Source organism: Coenobita brevimanus, chromosome 30 (genome assembly GCF_032717465.1).
Source record: "Coenobita brevimanus isolate Jiangsu-jjx chromosome 30, ASM3271746v2, whole genome shotgun sequence".
In the NCBI taxonomy this organism is placed as follows: Eukaryota; Metazoa; Arthropoda; class Malacostraca; order Decapoda; family Coenobitidae; genus Coenobita; species Coenobita brevimanus.
This window is the reverse complement of record NC_136983.1, coordinates 14,777,098-14,800,639: the sequence shown is the minus strand read 5'-3', so window position 1 is coordinate 14,800,639 and position 23,542 is coordinate 14,777,098.

The window sequence follows — 23,542 nt, the reverse complement described above, 5'->3', positions numbered from 1 at the left end:
CATGGTAATAGCAACATGGAATGTAAGAGGTGCAAATGATGAGGTGAAAGAGGGAGAGATTGTCCAGGTGCTTGAGGGTACGAAAGTTGATGTATGTGGAGTAACTGAAACTAAATGGCGAGGTGAGAGTGTGAGAGAATGGGAGTATGGATGGGGTATATGTGCAGGAGTAGGTGAGAATGAGAGGGCAAAAGAAGGAGTGTGTATAGTTTTAAGTAAAAGATGGAAGAAGAACATAAGAGAGTATGGATCAGTTGGGTCAAGGAATATGTGGGTAAGATTGAAAGTTGAAATACAAATGTGGGCGATTGTGTGCATGTATGCGCCAACACAAGATCGAGCAAGCAGAGTGAGAGAAGAGTTCTGGACAAATGAGGATGTGTGCATGGAAAAGTTTGGAAGGAATGAGAGAGTGTTTTTGATTGGTGATATGAATGGTAAAGTAGGGAATGTGAAGGTGGATGGAATAGCTGGTGAGTGGGGTGTGCCTGCTGAGATAGATGAGAATGGGAGTGCGTTAGTGGACATTTGTGCTGGGAGGGGGTTGGTGATAGCCAATACCCTCTTCAGGCACAAAATGATCCACAGGTATACATGGCAAGTGATGAGAAGGGTGGGTGGTGAACTGAATGAAAGGAAGGCAATGATTGATTATGTGTGTGTGGATGAAAGGATGTGGAGATGTGTAATGGATGCAAGAGCTTATAGAGGTTGGGGGAGTGGACTTTCTGACCACTACTTGGTGGTGGCCAGAATAAAGATCCAAATAAAATGAAGAAATAGAAGAAGGGAAGGACGGGAAGAAGGAGTATTTGAGAGGAGAGTGGAAATGTTACAAGAGGATGAAAAAATGGTAGAATATAAGAGAGAAGTGGAGGAACGATTGGGCAAATATGAACTGGAGCAGATGGGGGACACGGAAGGTGTTATGTGCAGCATGTGATGTGGTGTGTGGGGTGAAGAGAAGATGGAGGGGGGTGCAAGGAACACCGTGGTGGAATGAAGAGGTGAAGAGGTGAGATAGGGTGTGACACAAAAGAAGAAAGCATACAATGAATGGATGAGAAATTGAGGCATGGAAAAAGTTGAGAGGCGGAAGAGACAGTTATATGTAGAAAGAAAGAGAGAGGTGAAAAGATTAGTAAGAGAGAGTTAGAAGAGAGTGGATGAGGAATATGGAAGGAAATTGAGTGTAAAGTGGAGGGACTGTAAGAAAATGTTCTGGAAAAAGGTGAAAAGAGTAAGACAGGATGGAAGTGAAGTTAGCAGGGAAGGGAAAGATAAAAATGGTAAATTACTAGTGGAGAAGGGAGAAAAAGTGAGCAGATGGAGAGAACACTTTATGGAATTGTTGAACTTAGAGGATGTAAGTAATGCGAGTATAAGTGGCTGGGGAATAGCTGGGAGAAGAAAGGAGGTGAGAAGACATGAAGAAATCAGTAGGATAAAAGTTGTGGAGGCAATGAAGAAGTTAAACTGGGGAAAGCCCCAGGAATTGATGGAGTGTGTGGTGAAATGCTGAAGCATGGGGGAGAGATAGTAGTAGAATGGATGTGGAAGATGTGCAGATTGGCCTGGGAGGATGGTAGAGTCCCGAAGGATTGGAAGTCAGGTTATATTATTCCCTTGTACAATGGAAAAGGGGAAAAAGAAGTGTGTGGTAATCATAGGGGCATTTGTCTTCTTAGTATAATAGGAAAAGTGTATGGTAGGATACTTATTGACAGAGTTAGAGAAAGAGCAGAGGAATTATTTGGAGGGGAACAGGGAGGCTTTAGGAAGTGAAGAGGTTATGTAGATCAGATATTCATTCTTAGATCTTTAGTGGAAAAGTTTCTAGAGAAGGGAAAGAAGTTGTATGCAGCTTTCATGGATTTGGAGGAAGCATATGACAGGGTGGATAGACAAGGATTGTGGAAAGTATTAAGAATATATGGAGTAGATGGGAAGTTGTTGAATGCTGTGAAGAGTATGTATGATGGTGCTAAGGCTGCAGTGCATGTGGATGGTGAACTGAGTGAATTTTTCTCTTTGAAAGTTGGGTTGAAACAGGGATGTGTCATGTCTCCATGGTTGTTCAATCTGAACATGGATGGGGTAATAAAAGAGGTACAAGGTAGGGTAGTGGATGTTGGAGTGGCCCTGGAGAGAGAGGGTAGTGTTTGGAAACTCCCTGTACTGTTGTTTGCAGATGATACTGTATTGTTGAGTGAAGACGAAGGGGAGCTGCAAGGCTTGGTGGATGAGTTTGGGAGAGTGTGTAAGAAACGGAATCTAAAGGTGAATGTTGGGAAGAGTAAAGTGATGGTCTTTGAGACAGGTGAAGTCAGTGAATGTACAGGAAGGTTGGATGGTGAGGAATTGGAAAATGTGAGTACGTTTAAGTACTTGGGTAGTGTGATGAGTGAGGATGGAGGTTTGGAGGGTGAAGTGCTTGAAAGGGTACAGCAGGGAAGAAAGGTTGCTGGTTCTTTGAAAGCAGTAATACGAAACAGGGAAGTGAGCATGGAAGTGAAAATGTTACTACATATCAGTATTGTGATACCAACTCTAACGTATGGAAGGGAAGCTTGAACGTTGTTGGAAGGACACAAGTCAAGGATGAGAGCAATGGAAATGAGTTATTTAAGAGGAGCCTCTGGAGTCACATGGAAAGATAGGCTGACAAATGAGGATATAAAGGAGCGTTGTGGTGTGGATGTGGATGTGATAGGAAGCGTTAGGAGGAATACACTGAGGTGGTATGGCCATGTGGAGAGGATGGAGGGTGAAAGACTGACGAAGAGAGTGTATGTGAGTAAGGTGGAGGGGGGGGAGAGGAAGGGGGAGGCCGAGGATGGGATGGATGGATGGGGTGGAGAGGTATATGAGAGAGGGGATGTGAGTTGGGAGCAGGGCAGTGAAATGGAGGGGGACAGGGGTACGTGGAGGCGATTTGTTTGTGGCCACCTCAAACGGGATTGAGGCGTCTGGCAATAGATAGATAGATAGATAGACAGTGAGTAATCTAAATTAATTGAATTGAAGTTTAAAATAGTGTCAACTGCATATTCAGATTTGGTATAACAACAGGTGTCACCTTCGTTACGGAAGTTTGTGGGGAGATGATAACCAGGAAAACAAAATGGGGATATGTCGATAGAGGGAGAGATTAGTAGTTCTGGGAGGAAGAGGGCCAGATGGGATATGGGCAGCAGAAAAAAAATGAACAGTAGCATTTACATGATAATGGGCAAAGAGAAAAAAATAATATAATGTATAGTTTACAATAAATCATTTATAACAATTCCCCGGCCAGTTAGAATTGTATCTCTTGACACAGTGGGAAAGTAGATAGATAACGAGTCTAGCTGCATCAAGGATTGATGAACAACTGGGGAAAAAAATACTGATGTGAAAGAAAAGCGATGTAGCCAGGCCACCAGTCAAAGTCAAGTACAATAATGGATAATAATATTGACTAATAATATATATAGTGATGCAAAGAAATAGTTAACCTAAATGAAGGAAAGACATACAATATTTACAATGCAAACACAAGGGCTAAAGATCATCACTACAAATAATACAAAAAATTGGCAATAATTACAGCCTAATGAAAACAATGGAATTGAAGCAGTTTCAAAAATAATAATAAAAATGAAAGACAAATAAGCAATTATGATATATACTTCATAAAAACAACACGTATTTAACTCTATACATGGCACCACTCCCACTGCAATCCTAAATTCAAGAAGTCTTTTCTCCATTCGCCGAACATAGCAATGTAGCACACAAATGGCAAAAAACAAAAATAATAATAATCCTACGAAAGAACGAGCACAGGAGGAAACACAGAGACTGAATGAGCCCAAGAACTACCAAGAGCCACAGAAACTGATGGAGAAGAAAATCACTGTCATTAAAGAAGTCCAACACAACGTAACTTCTCTGACGTAATGGATATGGTATCAGGAGGGAGGCCAAAAGACATATTAGCAGGTTGAACATTTTCATAAGTGTGAGAACGAACAGCACAATGATTACGAGTAGGGTAGGTAAACACAGACTCAGACTTAAAAGCACAATAGTCAGGTGCTCTATACAAACCATTAGCATGAAATGAACAGACGGGAACATCGGGACAGATGACACTGGCAGAAGTTGGTAAAGTGAAAAAGAAGTACCGGACATGACCGAGACAGGCATGATGTTCTGGAAGCTGTGGGGATGGAACAAAGGAACAGACAGACTGCACGGAAAAATTTTGAACTAGGGCAGATTCACAAGGGGCAGCACTACTAGGAAAATAGCAGAGAGAGAAGCAGGGCAAAGATGAGAAGAGGGCAGAAGGAAGAATATTGGCAGAGATCATCAGAGGACGCAAACGCAACGAAAACATGATTGTGAGATTAAAGGTAGTATTCAGATGAGACAAAGAGGTCGAACGTAACAGAAGAACGAAGCAGAATGCGAACAATAATAGCAGTAGAAAGGAAGGTAGCCTCAAGTACAGGATCATATAGTTCTAAGGCAGACAATGGAACAACTGCAGGTAAATCAAAAGTAAAATGAGCCCTTGCAACACGAACTGAAGATCAGAAATAGACTCAAAATCCAGTGTAACACGCCCACCCACGTCATAAACTACGAGAAGAACGAAATTGGTGCCTTGGAAACAAGAGAGACTAGGGTAAGTTGTAAGTTATCAAGGTGAAATATGTCTATCTATCTACCTATTGCCAGACGCCTTAATCCCATACGGGGTGGCCACAAACAAATCGCCTCCACGTCGCCCTGTCCCCCGCCATTTCACTGCCCCGCTCCCAGCTCATCATCGACCCACTTAGTGTAGTGGTACTCTGTTTTAGGGTATCTCTACATTGAGTGGCAAGCCAAATGATTTCCTGTAAACCAGGAAAGCATTTACAAGGCTGGGTGGCAACCTTATAACCAACCGACACGTGACAGCAAGTGGGTTGGTGGAGGGTTAGTGCCCCTCCCCGGAAAACAACTAACTAAAATTACGAACAGGAAGCCTCGGTCCAGGTGCAATATGACATAGAGCAATGCAATTACAACATTAATTTTCGAATTCTGTTCCTGTAAAATGTTCAAAAAATTATTAACATTTTTCAGATATGCAGTACTGCATTTTTTTTTTTTTAACATAGAGTGATGAGTCAGGAGAACTCTATTTTGAGAGTCTTGAGCATTAGCCCAATTATCAAGGCTAGACTGGAAGGCAGAAAGGTCCCGAGAAGTAGCCACACCAAACAAACCAGCCAAAATTGCTCTATCTATCTGTCTATTGCCAGATGCCATAATTGCGTATGGGGTGGCCATTTGACTCTGAGTTATTTGTTTTATGGGGAGGGACACTAACCCTCCACCAACTCACTTGTTGACACGTAGGGAGCACGTATGGTTTGGTTATATGGTTACCACCCAACACTGTAAATGGTTTCTTGGCTTACAGGAAACCATTTGGCTTGTCACTCAGTGTAAAGCCATCTATTAAGGAAAGAAAAGCAATAGGAAGTGACAGGAAAGATGGGAGAAATAGGAAGAGAGGAGGGCAGGCACAGAATCAGAATGATAAGGGCTCAGGAAGAAGTAGGCAGCACTACATCAAGTGAGTAGATGATGGTTGCCACCACCTACCACCAAGATTTCTCCACTGAGATTAAAAAGGTCACGCCTAACACGAGAACGAAACACAAATGTTGGAATTGGAGAAGTACTTTTCAGATGAAGGAACATACTGTAGTTTGTACGTAGTCAAGTTTCCAAAGAATAGGCAAATAGAGAAGGGATCAGAAGGCATCAATGCTGTATTTCCCAACAATAGTTGACAAAATCTGCTGCATATCATCCAGCCGGTGTACAAACTGGAACAAGGTGATGGCTACGAAGACCAGTGGCTCCAGGTCGTAGCAGACGGAAACTACATCTTCAACAAATATTACCTCACCACCCGGGCTGACCAGGACCCCCAGCCTCACAGCACCATCGTCTGTGCCTAAGCCAAACTCACTGAAGGTCAACACTGCCAGCCAGTAGTATCACGACATTTTCGCTCTAAAATGAATCTCAGTTAAAGCCTAGGTCAAGGAAATGATCATGAAGACGTCTGGCTGTAGGGATACACAGGAAACTGGAGATTTATGTGCAGAGCACAAATCTGAATGAAAGTCATTAATCGGACAGGAAAGTTGAAGTGCCTCAGAACGAGAAGGAGAGTTTAAAGGAGTGTTGGAAGTACTAACAGGAATAGCTGAAGGAATGAGAGAAGAAGATGGAGCATCTCCGAGTGACTCCCCAACTCCAGGTCCCCCGGGGTGAGCTTAAGATCATCCACATGCACCCATATGGTATTGTCAGTAGACAGGTCCTTTATCTCAAATTTGTTGCCCTTACAAGAAACAACGGGGAACAGACAGGAATTTACCATCACATTTCGACACACGCTTGTGAGCCAGAGCAAAAACTAAGTCACCCACTTGGATGGTAACACCAGAGGCAGCTGCATGTTATTTACGTAACTTTTCCACATTTAAGAGGGCCAAATTATCTTTAATGTACCTATGAATTTTCTGAAAAACTGATAGGTGAACTTTGGCAAAATCGTCACGACTTTAGACAGGATCAGGCTTAGACTGCAGTACAGAATGGGGTACCTTTTTGTCAAAACCATAGACGACAAAAAATGGAGTTTCACTAACTGGCTAATTCAATGATCCATTAATCAACGCAGCAACCTGCGGAATCCACTCGTCCCAGGCAGAGCTCTGATCTCCCACAATGTGGGGTAAACATTCTAAGACTTTACAATTTTTTTTTCCCACGAGGCCATTAGAAGCTGGATGACGAGCAACAACACCACATTTACTAAATTTATAGTGACAGCAAATTTATTCCAGCATGATTATTGAACTCTGACTTGTTATTTGTAAGAATGACATCTAGAGATATGAAAGGACACGTGACAGAATTCACAAGTGCACGAGCAGTGGTACTAGCTGATTTATCATGCAGTTGTACAAGTATTACAAACTGGGAGAAATGATCAACCACCACGAATAAACAAAGCCAGATGCCATACGATGATGTTTCTGAAGATCAAGTGAGACAGTTTGCCAAGGCCTAGTTGGTGCGGGGTATCGTAATATTGGTGCAGGCTGGCCTATAGAACCCCTATCATGAGCACAAAAGTGACATACATCACAATGAGCCTCTATATCTTTGCGCAAAGTAGGCAAATAATATAAAGACGTGCTTGTCGTAAGCATCTATCCTTATCCAGGTGCGATGCATAAGGAGTGTTGTGAATAGAATGAAGGGCAGCAGGAATTAAATCCGTTGGAATGACTTGTTGTCTAACCTTGCAATGAGGCATGTCGCTACCAGTGAGACCCATCTTTTTGTACAGTAAGTCATTCAAAAGGGAACAATCAGATACAGGAACTAGTAACTTAGGAAAGGAAGAATCATCACCAAACCCAAAGAAGTATATGACCTGAGACCATAGAGGGTTAACACTCTGCCACCCGTGAAGAACATCGCAGTTGAACGCCAAAATGGAATCGCAACCTGTCAAAACTGTAGCAACATGATGAAATAGAGTATTGGCTATGATGTTCGTCTTTCCACCTTTCCAAGAACATATTCAAACGTTGGGTTGTAATCACTAACGATAACTGCCCAATGCGCAAGATGACCAATAAGATTACGTCCTTGAAAAAAGTCATAAAGAGGAAGGTGGTATGTCTGGATATGTGTTTTAGAAACCAGACCATGGCGAGTGCTTCCCAAGGAGTAACACAGTAATTTTTCTCTGCAGAATTTAGTACTCAACTTGCATAGGCAATGACACGATTCCTGCCGCAAGCATCGAAAACATGCTCAGGGAAGTTTAGCTTCTTACCAATGAAACGACATTTTGACAGTTTGATCATACATCCAGTCCCCTGAAGCCTAGTGACTACCTCTCCTAAGTTCTCCAAGTGCTCCAGGACAGAGTGACTACCAAGAATGACATCATCAAGGTAAGCAAAGACTAAGTGACCTATCATGCCAGCAAAAACAGTGTGAATCAACCACATGAACGCTGACAGGGTAGTTCTTAAAGCAAACGATAGTCCACAGAACTGATAATGACTGGACGGGGTGCTGAAGGTAGTACTTGGATGAGACTATTCTTCCATTTCCACTTGCCATTATCCACTCAACAAATCAAAGAAAGAGAAGACAGTTACTTTCACCAAGTGATTCTAACAAATCAGCATGCACAAGAACTGGAAATCTGTCTGGAACAGTTAAGGCAATTACACAGCAGTGGTCTATGACAGGACATAACTCACCACCCTTCTTTGGGACAAGAATAACGGGCTGTTCTACGGATTGTCGGAATGTTCGATCACGTTGGAGTCTAACATCTCCCGAATAAGACGATCAGCCTCTTTATGCTGATGGTGAGGTAATCGATATGCAGGAACGTAGATGGGTTGAGCACCAGGCTGCAGTGTAACAGAGTGTTTGATCAAGATAGTGTTGCCCATATTCTCGCCAGGCAGGGCTAAAATCCCATGGTAGCCATGCAGAAGATCTATTAAATGTCTCCTGTACACAGGATGGCTGCCCCATTTCACAAAAGGCTCAAGGTTAGCCGTTGTAATATTTTCAGTAGAGTTGAGTACACACCTGCGATCGAGAGTAGGAAATCTTGGCATACATGTACGGCCACTGGGTACACCAAAAAATCGCCAATCTGTGTCCCAGCATGCAGCGTAAGTGGCGCATCAGTAGTACTGGATAAATACGAATAACATAAGCCCTCGTGTAACACCAAGCACATTGTAGACTCGTAACTCAAACCTTAAACACAACAGGTCTCAGGCTGAAAAATGGCAGTAACGCTGCCAGGTAACCCAACAATCCTCAAACAAACCTTTGTATTTACATTAGGGAGTAAAACTGTGCATTGCTTTACCACTTCTCAGTTGGTCATTGAGAAATGAATGATGTCTTCTAACGGCAATGAGGTAGGTAATGATACATCTGGAGATGCCTCATGGCTACTGTATGGCTCACTGGGATGATCAGCTTCCTAGCCAGGGTGAAAATCAGAGGAATACAGGGAATCACTGATGGAATCAAGCATTTCAAAGGAGGATGAGTCGACAGGAGGGACAGAAACTGAATCAACTCGTGAATAAAAAGGAATCGGGTTTGAGATGCCTGGCACAAACCAGTCCTGAATAGCAATGCCTCCACGTGCCAGTAACACATCAATATCTTCTTCTGCCATGGCTTTAATACCCAGCAAGATAACACAAGGACAGCTGAGCTTATGAATGACATAGAAAGAAGCAATGTATAGGGTCTACTGAATCATGTAGGGAAATCTGAAGTTGAATTTTGCTCTTTATATCTAAATCTGACCCAGCTAAGCTACAAAGATTGGAAGGCTCAAGGAACCAAACATGTTTAGAACCATGATGATTACTTCTTGTTAACACCTCTTCAGTCACCAAGTTGATGACAGAACTTGAATCCATAAAGAGGTATCTACTTGACCATATTTCCCATGCAAAACTACCCATGAAGAAACTACTGAGCGAACATTATACAAGGGCAGTCCACGGTGCTAGGTAGCTGTTATGATGAAGGGGTCCAATTGTCGTGCTACCTTTCCCCCAAACACTGGCGAGTATGAACATGACACTCACTGGAAGTGTGACCTGTGGAAACCTTATGATATTTACAATATCCACAGTTGGACCACAGAGGTGAACGTTGATGCCTGTCCCCACCGGTTTGTCCTTGCCTGCAGTAACAGTTTGACTCACAATGTCCAGAGACACCACAGTACCAGCATACAAGAGGACTTCTCGCCACGATGTGTGGTTGAGTGGTCACACCCACCAGACGGGGGATGACTCCACTCAGGTGTAGGCAATCTGCGTCACGAGTATGAATGAGCATTAGGGGAGGCATCCTTAACTATCAATTGCGAATGAGGATGATCCACTGAGTCTGGAGAAGATTGCATCACTCATGTTTTTTTCAGTTTTCTCCGTTGCCTGAGGAGTGACCACAGTGCCCATCTTCTCATGTATTTTCTTCAACAGCCTTAGCAATTTATCATCTGCTTGAATCCAGAATCTAAAGCAGTCTCAATCTGGCGTTTGTCAAGTGAATTAGTAAATCTGAGGAAACCCAGTATAAGGCAAAAATTCTCCAATTTAAGATCATCCCCAGCACCATCCTGAAATACCCACAGGGTTCCTCGCAAAAGTTGTCCTATTTCATATAGAGAAACCATATTGTATTGTCATTCCTAGTGAACTTTGGTCGTTTCTGATCATTCAGAAAAATGAATTGCAGAGGGGGTAGGTGCTGTGCCAGTTATCACTCTTCACGTAATTGGTTGGGAAGGCGAAGTGTGGGAGCAGACTCTACACTGGGCAGAAAATGAGAGACAGAAGGGGAATCAAGGGCAAAGGCAGTAGTGAGAGGGAGCAATGGTGTCACAGGTTGAGTAATGGCAAGAATAACTTTTTTTTTTTTTATGTGAGGAAGAAGGAACCAAAGGCCATGAGCCCGCAAACAGTTCCCTCCAAGAGAAAAACAAAATACAATAGAGAGCCAAATTCAAGATCCGATCATTTTGAGATGCCTGGACACACTGCGTTTGAAAGACTGGAGATCATAGGCAGCAGGAAATACAGACAGAGGGAGACAGTTCTAGAGCTGACCTGTTGCATAAATGAAAGACCCTATTGAGAAGAGCTGTATGTGGGGAGCCTCCCCACACATGAAAGTTGTACTCCAAACAGGGGCGGATAAAACCCCTGTATAGAGTCAACAATTGTGCAGGGGTAAAGAAAGAGCGGAGTCGGCTTAGCACACCCAATCTCTTAGAAGCAGATTTTACAAGAGATGTAATATGATCTTTCCAAGATAAGTCCCGAGTAAATGAAACCCCAAGCATGTTCAAGGATGATGCAGGATTAAGCTGAATATTATTAAACATTAGTGGGTATACCTGTGGAAGATTTTGTTGGGTTGATAGGTGTAAGAACTGAGTCTTAGATGCATTAAAAACAACCATATTATTTTTACCCCAGTCAGAGATACGAGCCAAGTCAGACATTAGGTGTGCCATAGCCTCATCCCTTGTTTCTTGAAGTAACTGTTGAGATGGGCGTTGCGGGAACCGAATGGAAGGTGAAGGGTGGAGTCATCAGCGTATGAGTGGACAAGGTTAGATGTACAGCTTAGAAGATCATTGATGAATAAAAGGAAGAGAGGTGGTGATAGGACAGAGCCCTGAGGAACACCACTGTTGATAGATCTAGGAGAAGAACGATGGCCATCTACAACAGCGGCTATAGAACGACCAGAAAGGAAGCTAGCGATGAAGACACAGACAGAAGGATAGAAACCGTAGGAGGACAATTTGTAAATTAAAGATTTATGCCAGACTCGATTGAAAGCCTTTGAGATGTCAAGTGCAATGGCAAAGCTTTCGCCAAAGTCCCGAAAGGAGGATGACCAGGAGTCTGAAAGGTAGGCGAGAAGATCGCCAGTGAAGCGTCCCTGTCGGAACCCGTACTGACGATCGGAAAGAAGGTTGTGATAAGAAAGATGCCTTAAAATTTTTCTATTGAGAATTGACTCGAAATCTTTTGAAATACAGGACGTTAAAGCAATTGGACGATAGTTGGAGGGTTGGGAGTGGTCACCCTTCTTTGGAACTGGCTGAATGAGAGCAAACTTCCAGCAAGAAGGAAAGGTACAAGTTGACAGACAAAGGCGAAAGAGTTTGCCTAGGCAGGGTGTAAGCACAGAAGCACAGTTCTTGAGAACAACAGGAGGGACCCCATCAGGCCCATATGCCTTGTTAGTACTGAGGCCAGTGATTGCAGAAAATACATCAACTGAAGAAATTTAAATGTCAGCCATGAGGAAGTCAGAGGGGGGAAGTGATGGAGGAACAGCACCGGAATCGTCTAAGGTGGAATTGGAGGAGAAAGTCTGTGCGAAGAGATCTGCTTTATCAGTAGAAGAAACAGTTACAGAACCATCAGAGTAGAAAAGAGGAGGGAAGGATGATGAGGTAAAGTTGTTAGAAAGATTTTTGGCAAGGTGCCAGAAGGAGCGGGAAGAATTCGAGTTGGAGAGTTGAGAGCATTTAGTATGGATGAAATTATTTTTAGTAGAGCGAAGAATAGACTTAGCACGATTCCGGGCAGAAACGTAAAGATGATGTGATTCAGGGGTGGGTTGGCTCCGGTACCTTTTGTAGACCCTCTCCTTGTTGCGGACAGCATTAGAACAAGCGTGATTAAACCAAGGCTTTCTTGCGTTAGTCAAAGGATATGAGAAAGGAATGTATGCTTCCCTGCCCGAGAGAATAACCTCCGTAATGAGCAAGGCACACTCAGATGGCTCCCGGCCATGGAAGCAATAATCATTCCAGGGAAAATCAAAGAAGTACTGCCTGAGGGCCTCCCAGTCCGCGGCTCCAAAATGCCACAGACGACGTTTCCCTGGAGGGTCCACAGGCCGTACCGGAGTGATAGGACAGATTAAGGTAATAAGGTTGTGATCGGAGGAGCCCAACGGAGAGAAAAGATTAACAGAGTAAGCAGAAGGATTAGTTGTGAGGAAGAGGTCAAGTATGTTGGAGCTCTCTCCAAGGCGGTCAGGGATACGGGTAGGGTGCTGTACAAGCTGCTCTAGGTCATTAAGGATAGAAAAGATGTAGGCTTGTTCACCAGGTGGATCCGTCAAAGGAGAGGAGTAGACAGAAAATTTTAAAAGTATTTTTGGGGAGAACGAGTAAGAGTATCTGATTTATAATTGTTTGGGGGACCCAAGACAGTGGTAGTACTAGTAGTAGGTGTGATAGGAATAGAAGCAGAAATTGGAAAATTAGCAGTAATAGTACTAGAAGTAGCAGTAGTAGTAGTAGCAGTAGTAGCAATAGTGACAGTTGTAGCATCCAAGCTAGGTTTCACATAAAAATCATAGGTAGTAATTGCATCCGAGCTGGGTTTCACATAAAAATTACTGCCAGTAGTAGTTGCATCCGAGATAGGTTTCACATAAAAATTACCGTTAGTCGTAGTCGTGTCTGAGATAGGTTTCCCATAAAAATTGCCGCTAGTATCACTGCCCTTATCATCATCGTCATTCCTAGCTGACTGGCGAGATGGGGAGAGTTCACACCTTTTATAATAATTCATATATAATTCCAGAGTCTAAACATGAGCAGGGACATACAGGCAAACCCCAATTTACAATACCCCTAGATGCGATTCCCTGGAATAGTGATGGGGGTAGAAATACCACTCTACCCCACCTGTCATAAGCCTACCCCTGGGTTTGCGATGTGTTTTGATTGTTTTAAACCGATTTTGATTATTCTTTAGACTTAGATTTTGTTCAGGTTAAATTATACACTGTTCTTAGACGTAGATTAATGTGTTTTAGTCACGGGTGAGGAACACTGTTATTTGGGGTAAAGATTCTCGTCCATCATATGAGGTACAAAACAGTGTGGACAACTAGGCAACTCAACAAAGAATATTTTGTGTCTGACCATTGAACATCTAACCTATCATGGAATACATAATGATAAATATAAATAAACATTAATAATTATGAAAGCCTGAAAGAGTATATTTTTCTTGCAATGATGAAAACTGTGAAATCGATTAATAATGTATTTACTTTCGGTCCGTTCAAGGGAAAACACTTTGAGAATACAAAGTTATTTCTAAATAAATGTTGGAAAATAAGAGACAAGAAAACAAAGAGGTTCAGCAACCAGAACAGTAACTAAAACGACATCAAGAGGGACCGTTGAAAAGGCTATCCCAACCGCATCATCAATCGCATTCCCCGTCAAGAGAATTCCCCGTCAAAACATTGATTCTCTGCCACAACGATTCGCACCTTTGACGATTCTGCATCATTCGTATATTATTGCTATGCCTAAGAGATGTTTATTTCATTGTCCTGGGACCGTCTGATGGTGGGATTCTATACCGTGCTGCTGGTTCTTCTCTACCAAGTTTGAATACGAGTCGGAGATTGCATGTTCCATTGACCTTGACTGGGTACAAGTGAGAAGGGCACTGATTTTAGGTTTAGGTAAGCTTCTTTTACAGCTGTTATACCATTTCGACTAGCTTTAAACTTTTTTTTTGGACTCATTTGGGTGGGTTTAGGACTTGGGGGGAAACCCAAGGCTTAAAAATGCATCCCTATACTTTACATGTTAAATCTACCCCAAGATACGATATCCTGCCTAGCGATGAGTTTTTACTTAATTAATTCCATCATTAAACCAGGGTTTGCCTACACAGCTACAGCCACAAATAAGAGAATGAATTATACACACTGAGCACAATATAAGAAAAAACTAGCGATTTTATGAAAAGTGAATAAAGAGAGAGAGAAGAGAGAAAAGGATTTATAAAAATCAAACATCAAATAATGTAAAAGAGTAAGAGCACTAAATGAAATCAGAAATGAAGAGTAATAATAATAATAATAATAATATAATAATAATAATAATAATAATAATAATAATAATTATAATAAAAACAATAATCCATCCATTCATCCATAATCCAATCCTACGTTGCCCCATGAGGAGCGTAGGAGCCCGGGGCTAGTAAAGTTGGTCCTGACGTTTAAGATGAGAGTGACCAGCCTCACTCATCCGTGAGTGGCATTACTGGAGTAATAAACCCCAACAACCCCTTGGATATAAACCTTCACCGGCTCAATCTGATTGGAGTGTTGTAATTACCCACTAAACCACCAGGTGCCAAAATTTGGTTATATGGTTACCACCCAGCGTAGTAAATCGTTTCCTGGTATACAGGAAACCATTTGGCTTGTCACTCAGTGTAGAGTCACCCACAGGCAGAACAAAGCGGAAAGAATGAAAGAAAGAAAGACAGAAGAGGGACTGTAAAGTCACCAGTAAGCAGAAGGACGAGGAAAGACTGAAGGAAAGAAAGACAGAAGAGGATGGAAGGAAAGATGAATGGAGGAGAGTAAAGGCCAGACACCTGAGGGCAGCACTACATCAAGTGAGTGGATGGTGAGTGCCCCCACATACCACATAATAACAATAATAATAATAAAAATAATATCAATAATAATATTAACAACAATCTTTAGAGATAGTGGCAATCTCTAGAGAAAGTAGAAAGCAACAAACAGTGATGAACCTCAAATCTATGTAATAACACTGAACGAAATCAGGCTGATCCTCAAACAGGCATGAGGGAAGGTGAAGTGAGAGTTGAAGCTCCTCCCACCGAGTAGAATGGACTAGTTGACTAGTGAACACTAGATGACGAAGTGTGTGATGTGAAACAAAGGGGGAAGTGATGCGCCCGCTCGTCATGACGTAGCTATGACGAGAATGTTTGTGTGTGGCCAAGTGTCTTCGGGCAAGCAGCTTCAAGTCCAAGATCTATCTATCTATCTATAGCCCGACGCCCTAATCCCGCAAAGGGTGGCCAGAGACAAAACTCATCCAAGTCTCTCTGTCACCCACCATGTGACTACCCTCCCCCCAACTCACCCCCCCCCCCTCCCTCATATACCTCTCAACTCCACCCCTCCACCTCATCCTCGGTCTACCCCTCCCTCTCCCTCCCTCCGCCTCACCTACATACACCCTCTTAGTAAGTCTTTCATTCTTAATTCTCTCCACATGTCCAAACCACCTCAGTGTATTTCTCTTTATCTTCTCAACCACATCCACATCCATCCCACAACGTTGCTTCATTTCTTCATTCATCAACCTGTCCCTCCATGTCACTCCATGTCCAAGATGCGTTATAAATATGGCCCCCAGCCCTGAGCAGGCAGCAACAGCCAGAAGCGGGGTGTTGGACAGAGGGAGACGTTATGTAGACGAAGTCAGGCTCCCTCGGGGGTTGAACAGAGCAGGAGGGGGATGGTAATTCACCTCAGTAGGAAGGGGCAGGACACACACATCACTTCAGCATGGTGAAGGGCAGAAGGCGACAGGAACTGCAGCTGCAGTCAGCAGGAGGCTGCACATCAAAACAGCAGGACAAGGCAGGTCACACACAGAGAGCCAAAGAATGCATGGCAGAACAAGCAGGACACTTGCGGGGTAGAGCTGGGCAACTGGGGCCACGGCAGAGGAGACCCGGCAGCACGTTCAAGGTGGGAAGGAGTTCACCAACAACACAACAGGTGTACTGAGAGGATGTTGAGGAGACGTTGAATGTCTGTCTCGACCCACACCGCTGTCACCAGTATTGTTGCTGGGTATTCCAAGATTGTCGCAAGGTGTGGGTAAAATGTCCTTAGCGTTTTGCTGTCTTTACTGTGGGCAAATGTGGTACAGGTAATGCCCATCAGGAACTCTAGTTCTCAATTACCTGAAAAGCCAGCGAGCTCCTCTCCTCCATCTACCGGAGAAAACCACGTCAACAAAATATGGTGAGCCAGATGTGTCAATGAGGTCAGCATGCATTCCATCATGTTTGCCACTTATGGCTAAATTACTATAGGCCTACATACATTAAACCCCGCCGCGCTCATTGCCTCATATGAGGCGATACACAGGCCACCCCTGGCCGTGATGATTACTTCATATGAAGCGATGAGCCTCCACGCCATAATTTGAAGCATGAGGAAACATCAGTGGTTTCCAGGGGAATGTTGACTCTCTACTCCATCAGAGGTGTTGCCAAGCCCTGCCATATCGCAGTTGCCAAATACCACATATTTAGTTGCTCAGATCGTGCAGGCAACCCCTGGTGGCGTTGATCGCCTCATATGAGGTGATGGATCTCGGTGCCATAATTTCAAGCACGAGGAAGAGTCAGTGGTGTCCATGGGAACGTTGACTCTCTCTCTACTGTATACCACCAGAGCTACTGCCAAGCCCTGCCACACAGCAGTTGCCAGATACCGCACACTTAGTGATTCAGTTGATCAGGTCTCGATTGTAGCCCAGTAGTGACGGATTCACACCCATCTACCTCCCATGGTGCAGGAAACTTATTGCCCTCCTCACACCCACCCAAGAGGCGTAATTTACAAAAAGACGAGGGTGATGAAGGGTTCGAGCCCAGAAACACTTAATAGATGACAAAAAATTAATTTATTATAAAAAAGAAAAGTTCTAAAACAATGACTCAGGGAAGGTAATCACTTTGATAAAAATTAGCGTGGCAGAGGTTAACTACATTAACATACTTTAATTTTTATATGAGAGGGAACAAAGTGAAAAACAAATAATATAATGTGTAATTCATAACGATTTTTCTATAACAGTAGTGCATCCTGGAATGCGAGACCTGGGGAGGGGGCTAGGTCTAAGGATTAGGAGTTAAGTGGAAGGATAGGGCTGAAGTGTCTTGGTGTTGTGCTGAGGAAGGGTAGATCGAGATGGGTTGGGCATGTGGAGAGCATGGAGGATGACAATTGGGTGCAGAAAGCGAAAGGTGTGAATGTTGGGGATAGGGTTGCAAAAGGCAGACAGAGAAAGACCTGAGATGAGGTCAAAGAGTGTCGCCTCAGAGAAAAAGGATTGAATAGGAAGATGCCAGAGATCGAGCAGCATGTAGAGCAACATTAGACGAACAAGGCCGATGCATGCAAACATGTTGGAGTCTTTATGAAGATATGATTACTATTACTGCTACTGCTACTGCTACTACCAATCATTATCATCATCATCATCATCATCATCATCATCATCATCATCATCATCATCATCACCACCACCACCACCACCACCAGCAGCACAGACATTTGTATCATCATTATCATGCCTCATTTTAGTACTTAGGGAGCAAGGGAGGTTAAAAACAGGAGCAGGATAGCACAGAGATGGTTAATTACACCAGACTTCGTGCTCACGTACAGTATTTTTTATAACAACTGTATACAGTAAGTATCAAGTGTGTGATGCATAAAGCTATATGACAGACAGGAGTACTGTTTTAATTTTATCATTTTCGGGTAGTTTTCACTCTCTCTCACCTGAATAAAATAAGTTCACATTAGCTGCTACAGAAGACAATATTAGAGTTATCCAACAGTGACAGGGCTAATAGGTCCAGTGACAACATTCTTAGGCCTCTGACTATTTTTTTTAATGCAGGGAAGAAGGAACCAAAGGCCAGGAGCCTGTAAATTGTTCCCTCCAAGAATACAGCATAACCTTTAAATAAGCTGTTCTTGTTGAGGTACATCGAGATCTGTATGAACACTGAACGGAGTCGGCTATGCATAGTATTGCTCCAAAGTAGATGGAGGCGGAGGGGAAAGTGCTTCACGTAGAACAGGCATTCTGGCTGTTGGTGCAGGAGCGCCTAGGAAAGTGAATGGAAGGGAAGGCTTTTGGTATAAGTTTGATGGAGGATAAATTGTCTTTATGTCGAAATGCTCTATTACAAAATTTTTGTGTGAGGTGGAGGGATGGAGTCGAGAGGTATATGAGGGAGGGGGAGTGAGTTGTTAAGGGGGGGGGGCAGTCAAATGGCAGGTGACAGAGCGACTTGGAGGCGTTTTGTCTGCCGCCACCCTCTGCGGGATTTGGGTGTGGGGCTATAGATAGATAGATAGATCCTTCTCTAACATAAGGACTGGTAACGTGGAGTCTAGCAAAATCATTGCAGTGTAAGCTTAGGAGTACTGAGAGAGAGAGAGAGAGAGAGAGAGAAAGAGATCTACATTTTGCGTCAGATACACAGATAATAGTGAAGCAGCATCCTGTATTAGGAAACACTTGAGAGTGGGAAATGTAATCACTACAACGAAAAAGAGAAGTGGATGTGAGCAGACCACGTCCTTCGACGAACAAATAGTAAACAGGCAACCAGGATAACTGCGTGGCAGCCCAGGTGTGAAGTTAGAGAAGTAGACAGACAGAGAAGAGGTTTGAAAGACGAAATTTGTAAATAAGCAGGAACTGAATGGAATAAGTCAATGCCCAACGGTTCAGACTGATAAAGATGGGAGGATCCATCTTCTGCCTGAATCGGACTCAGGCTCTTGATGATGGTGATGAGTGTCTGCCTATATGATGAATGACATCGTTTCCTGTACTAGACATCGGTATCCTTAGCACTTAGCATCGAAATTGTGGTGACGAAGAAGGGTGCCTTTCAGCGGTGGTATCGACATAAGAGGATGTTGAATCATCCTTATTACATAAATGCCTTTCAGCTTCCTCCTGATCTCTTGAAAGGAAGATGATGGACCGCAGGAGGACAACTTGTTCAGCAGGCATTCCATTGGTTTCACATCCGGATTAACTTGAGACAACAACAGCAACAACACAACCTAATTTATTAGAGCCATCTTCATGTGAACTCTATTTACTGATAGGGTTGGCAACAAAGGAAAGTCTTATTTAATAGGTTTCACTGAGACCACAAAATTTAAGGTCCAACCATGAATCGGGATTGATTTTAAACTTGGAAAGGTTTCTTATTTTCTCGGCCACAGTTTGCTTCCAGAAAGTTAAGATAAAGACTATTCTTTTACAATACTTTCACGGAACTGAAGCTCACAGGGAGGTCTGTTACACTGTCACCATCACCGCCCTTTTCTCTTCAACACAGTAGTAGAAAATTGCTACGCCACTTTCACCATCACCACCCCTTTGGAATTTTTGTTTCCACACAATCACAGTCACCTACCCTTTGCCTTCAGCACGGCAGTATAGTATTGCTACGCCACAACGATCATCATTGCCACTTTGCCCTGATATTAATGGCACACAGTTCAACACGGTAGCCTGTGCTAACACACATTTCCCCTATTATTATATGACAGACCCCCAGTGCAGCTAAGCACATAAAACAATCACCACATAAACATTGCCGGACCTGCTTCTACAACATTCCACCTCCAGTAGTTCCAACACTTGCAATGAAGAAACAACTACATATTCAGTTCATGTGCAGGGCAATACAACACCTCTGCCAGAACATAGCATTACAAGCCCTCCTTCCGGACATTCACCAATCAGATGATTCCGTAAATAGGGCTGATCGAGCACACCTAGCAAGGCTTAGACCACCTCATCACCCAACTCTCCTTGGTTACCAACTTAGATTCAGGTTGGGTGGAATCACAGATGACACGTGTCCCGTTTGTAGAAGATGCCCACATAACACACATACTGGAGCACTGCACAGCATATACCAAATAAACAGACACAATATCAACGATGTATGAATCTTTGGGACTACCCCACAGGGGCAGGTGGTTACCTATGGTTGACGGGTCGGCTCTGCTGGACCGGTGTTAAGCAACAACAAACATCCATCAGTCCTCTCCCCCTCCTCCCTCTTCCTCACAAAGAGGATAGTGAACTGCAAAAGAGCAACTTCATCCTGCAGTCCACATTTCAAATGAGCCTGGGGTCACAACAACAAACAACAACAACAACGTACCTCTACCATAATGTCAGTAATCTAAACCATCGCCATCAGTATCACTGAAGGTACCAACACCATATTATCAATACTATCAGTATCATCATCACTACAGCCACCCCCATTGCCGCCATCACCACAGTTGCTATAGCAACTACCACTATTGTCACCACCACCATCGCCACCACCACCAACACCACTGCAAGGCTCGTTTCACTTTGGTTTTAGTCAGCTCAGGAAAAGTCTTCGCGTAGTGAAGGATTTAAAGGAACTATTCATCATCTTTATAGTTGGCCCATTTTGTAGACATTAATGAGAGTTGTCTCTCTCTCTCTCTCTCTCTCTCTCTCTCTCTCTCTTATGTTTACCCTCACCTTGACCACTTCCTCCTCCTCGGCATGACTAACAACTCGTCCAGTTCTCTGCCTGACTCATGTGACACCGTTAAGAGTGGGCCTTTTTGCCTTGTTATATACCGGCCGAGTAATGTTGTCATATATCCCGCGGCGGAGGGCCTTGTGTTGGCTCAGGTGACCTCCACGCCTTTGTGTTATTTCGGGGCACTCTCCTCCCTCACCTTGAAATCAGATTTGCCTTACTTTGGAATTCAAATTTCAGGCGAGCTATCCTGTTATTCTAAAAGAGATAATGAAGTATTTTTGTGATTATGTTACTCTTTCTTCTGGTAATTTGATCCTTCATTTCTGGGACCTCAACAATATAGTCTAGTATTTAGAGGTCATCTCGAAGTGACCTAAAATTCTGGCGTGTTTTGTGTGTCTGTGTTTGTGTGTACGTTTGTGTACTTACCTATTTCCTACCTAATTGTGTCTTAACACGAATGAGTCAAGCTCGTACTGACTTGTGAACTAAATCACTTTTATCATACATATCCATAAATTTATGAATTGTTTTGTCACACACTATTTCATCTGTGCATTCCACTGATCAATTGCCCTATTAGGGAAACCGAATATCCTTACGTCTTTATCACCTCTCTTTTTATGCAGTTTATTGCAGTGTCCTTTTCCTTCCCATACGTTATACACTCATTTATGTCTATTTTTTCTTTCCCTGAGACACATTTATATAGCATAATCATGTCTCCTCTTTTCCTTCTCTCCTGTAGTGTCGGTAGATTCAGTTTTTCTAGTCTTTCTTCATAGCTTAGATCCCTTAAGCTTGGTACCCATCTTGCAGCGGTCCTTTAAACTTTTTCAGTCCTATCTTTATGTTTCTTGAGATGCGAATTCCAGACTGCTGATGCATACTCCAGAGTTGGTGTGATGAATGATGCTATTATCTTTCTCAGTATGTCTTCATTTATGTATGTGAATGATATTCTCATATTAGCAGGCAAAGTATACATGTTCCGTACCTTCTCACTGATGTGGTCAACCGGAGATAGTTTGTTCTTGATAATTACTCCTAGGTCCTGCTGTCTTTCTGATATGCGTTTGGTTTTACTTCCTAACTTATAATCCCAATCCGGTCTTTTGCCACTTACTATTCTTGATAATCACTCCTAGGTCCTTCTGTCTTTCTGATATGTGTTGGGTTTTACTTCCTAACATAAATAATCCCAATCTGGTCTTTTACCAGTTTTACCAAACTTAATTACATGACGCTTGTCCACATTGAATTCCATTTGCCATTTATTGCTCCATTCATGAAGTTTATTTAATTCCTCCTGTATCTCGTTATAAGAGTCTATGTTACTTTTCTCCTTTGTATTTTTGCATCATCAGCAAACATATTTAGATAGCTTTTATTTCTAATGTTACTATGTCATTTATATACACTAAAAACATAATTGCTCCCAGCACTGAGCCCTGCGGATCTCCGCTGGTCACTTCCCTCCATGGTGAGTAATTTCCCCTTAGTACTGTTCTCATTTCCCTCTTTCTGAGAAAAATCTTGCATCCGACAGTACATGTTGCCTTGGATTCCTTCATTATGGTACAGCTTCCATAAAAGTCTTTGGTGCCGTACTCAGTCAAATGCTTTCTTGAAATCTAGATAGATAATGTCCACCCATTCTTCTCTTTTCTGTAATGTTTCTGCGACTCTGTCACAGTAGCTTAACAGGTTTTTAACACATGATTTTCCCTTTCTAAAACCAAATTACCTTTCTGTTATCATATTGTGTTCTTCTAGATGGTTTACCCAAACTTTTCTTATCAACTTTTCTAATATCTTACAACACTGGTTAGTGATATGGGTCGGTAGCTGAATGGATTTTGTCTATTACCTTTCTTGAATAGGGGAACAATGTTTGCTTGCTTCCAAATGTCAGGTAGTTTACCTTGACCCAAGGATTCCTTGAACATTAAATATATTGGTCTACTTAACTCTACTGCACATTCATGTAGCACCCAGCATGAGATTTCATAAGGACCATTTGTTTTTTCTTTGTCTGATTTACTTAACTCCTCCTGTCTTTCTTTTTCTGATATTTGTATATCTGGTAATATGTTTGGGCATGCTTGTCCCATACCATCCCTCTCAAAATTATTTTCTTCTGTAAAAACTGATTGGAAATTTTTATTTAGTGCTTCACAAATATCTTTTTCTTGTGTATAGATGATCCCCTAGTCTGTAATGGACTATACTTTATCCCTAACTTTGGTTTTGCTTCTGATGTAGTTGTAAAATAGCTTCGGTTTATCACTACTTTTATTTATAATGTCTTCCTCAAACTGTCTTTGGGCTTCTCTTCTTATCCTTGTATAATCGTTTCTTGCCTGTTTAGTTATTATATGTCCTCTCACTATTATGTCTTCTGTATCCATTCCACAAGACCCTTTTTTTCTTTTGATTTTTTATATTCTCTATTAAACCATTTCTTTACTATCTTTTCTGCTTCTTTGTGCTGTGGGATGTAATTTTGGACTCCAATTTCATAAAGTTGGCAGGATTTTCTATATATAACATTTAAATCTTGTCCTCTAAGCTCCTTTTCCCAATCTATTTCTAAGAAGTACTTCTTTAGGTCATGGTAGTTTCATTGTTTGTAGTTTAGGTTCTTTTTGTAACTCTCAGTACTGTTAACTATGTCATATGCAATCATGAAGTTGCAGTTTAATACTGCATGG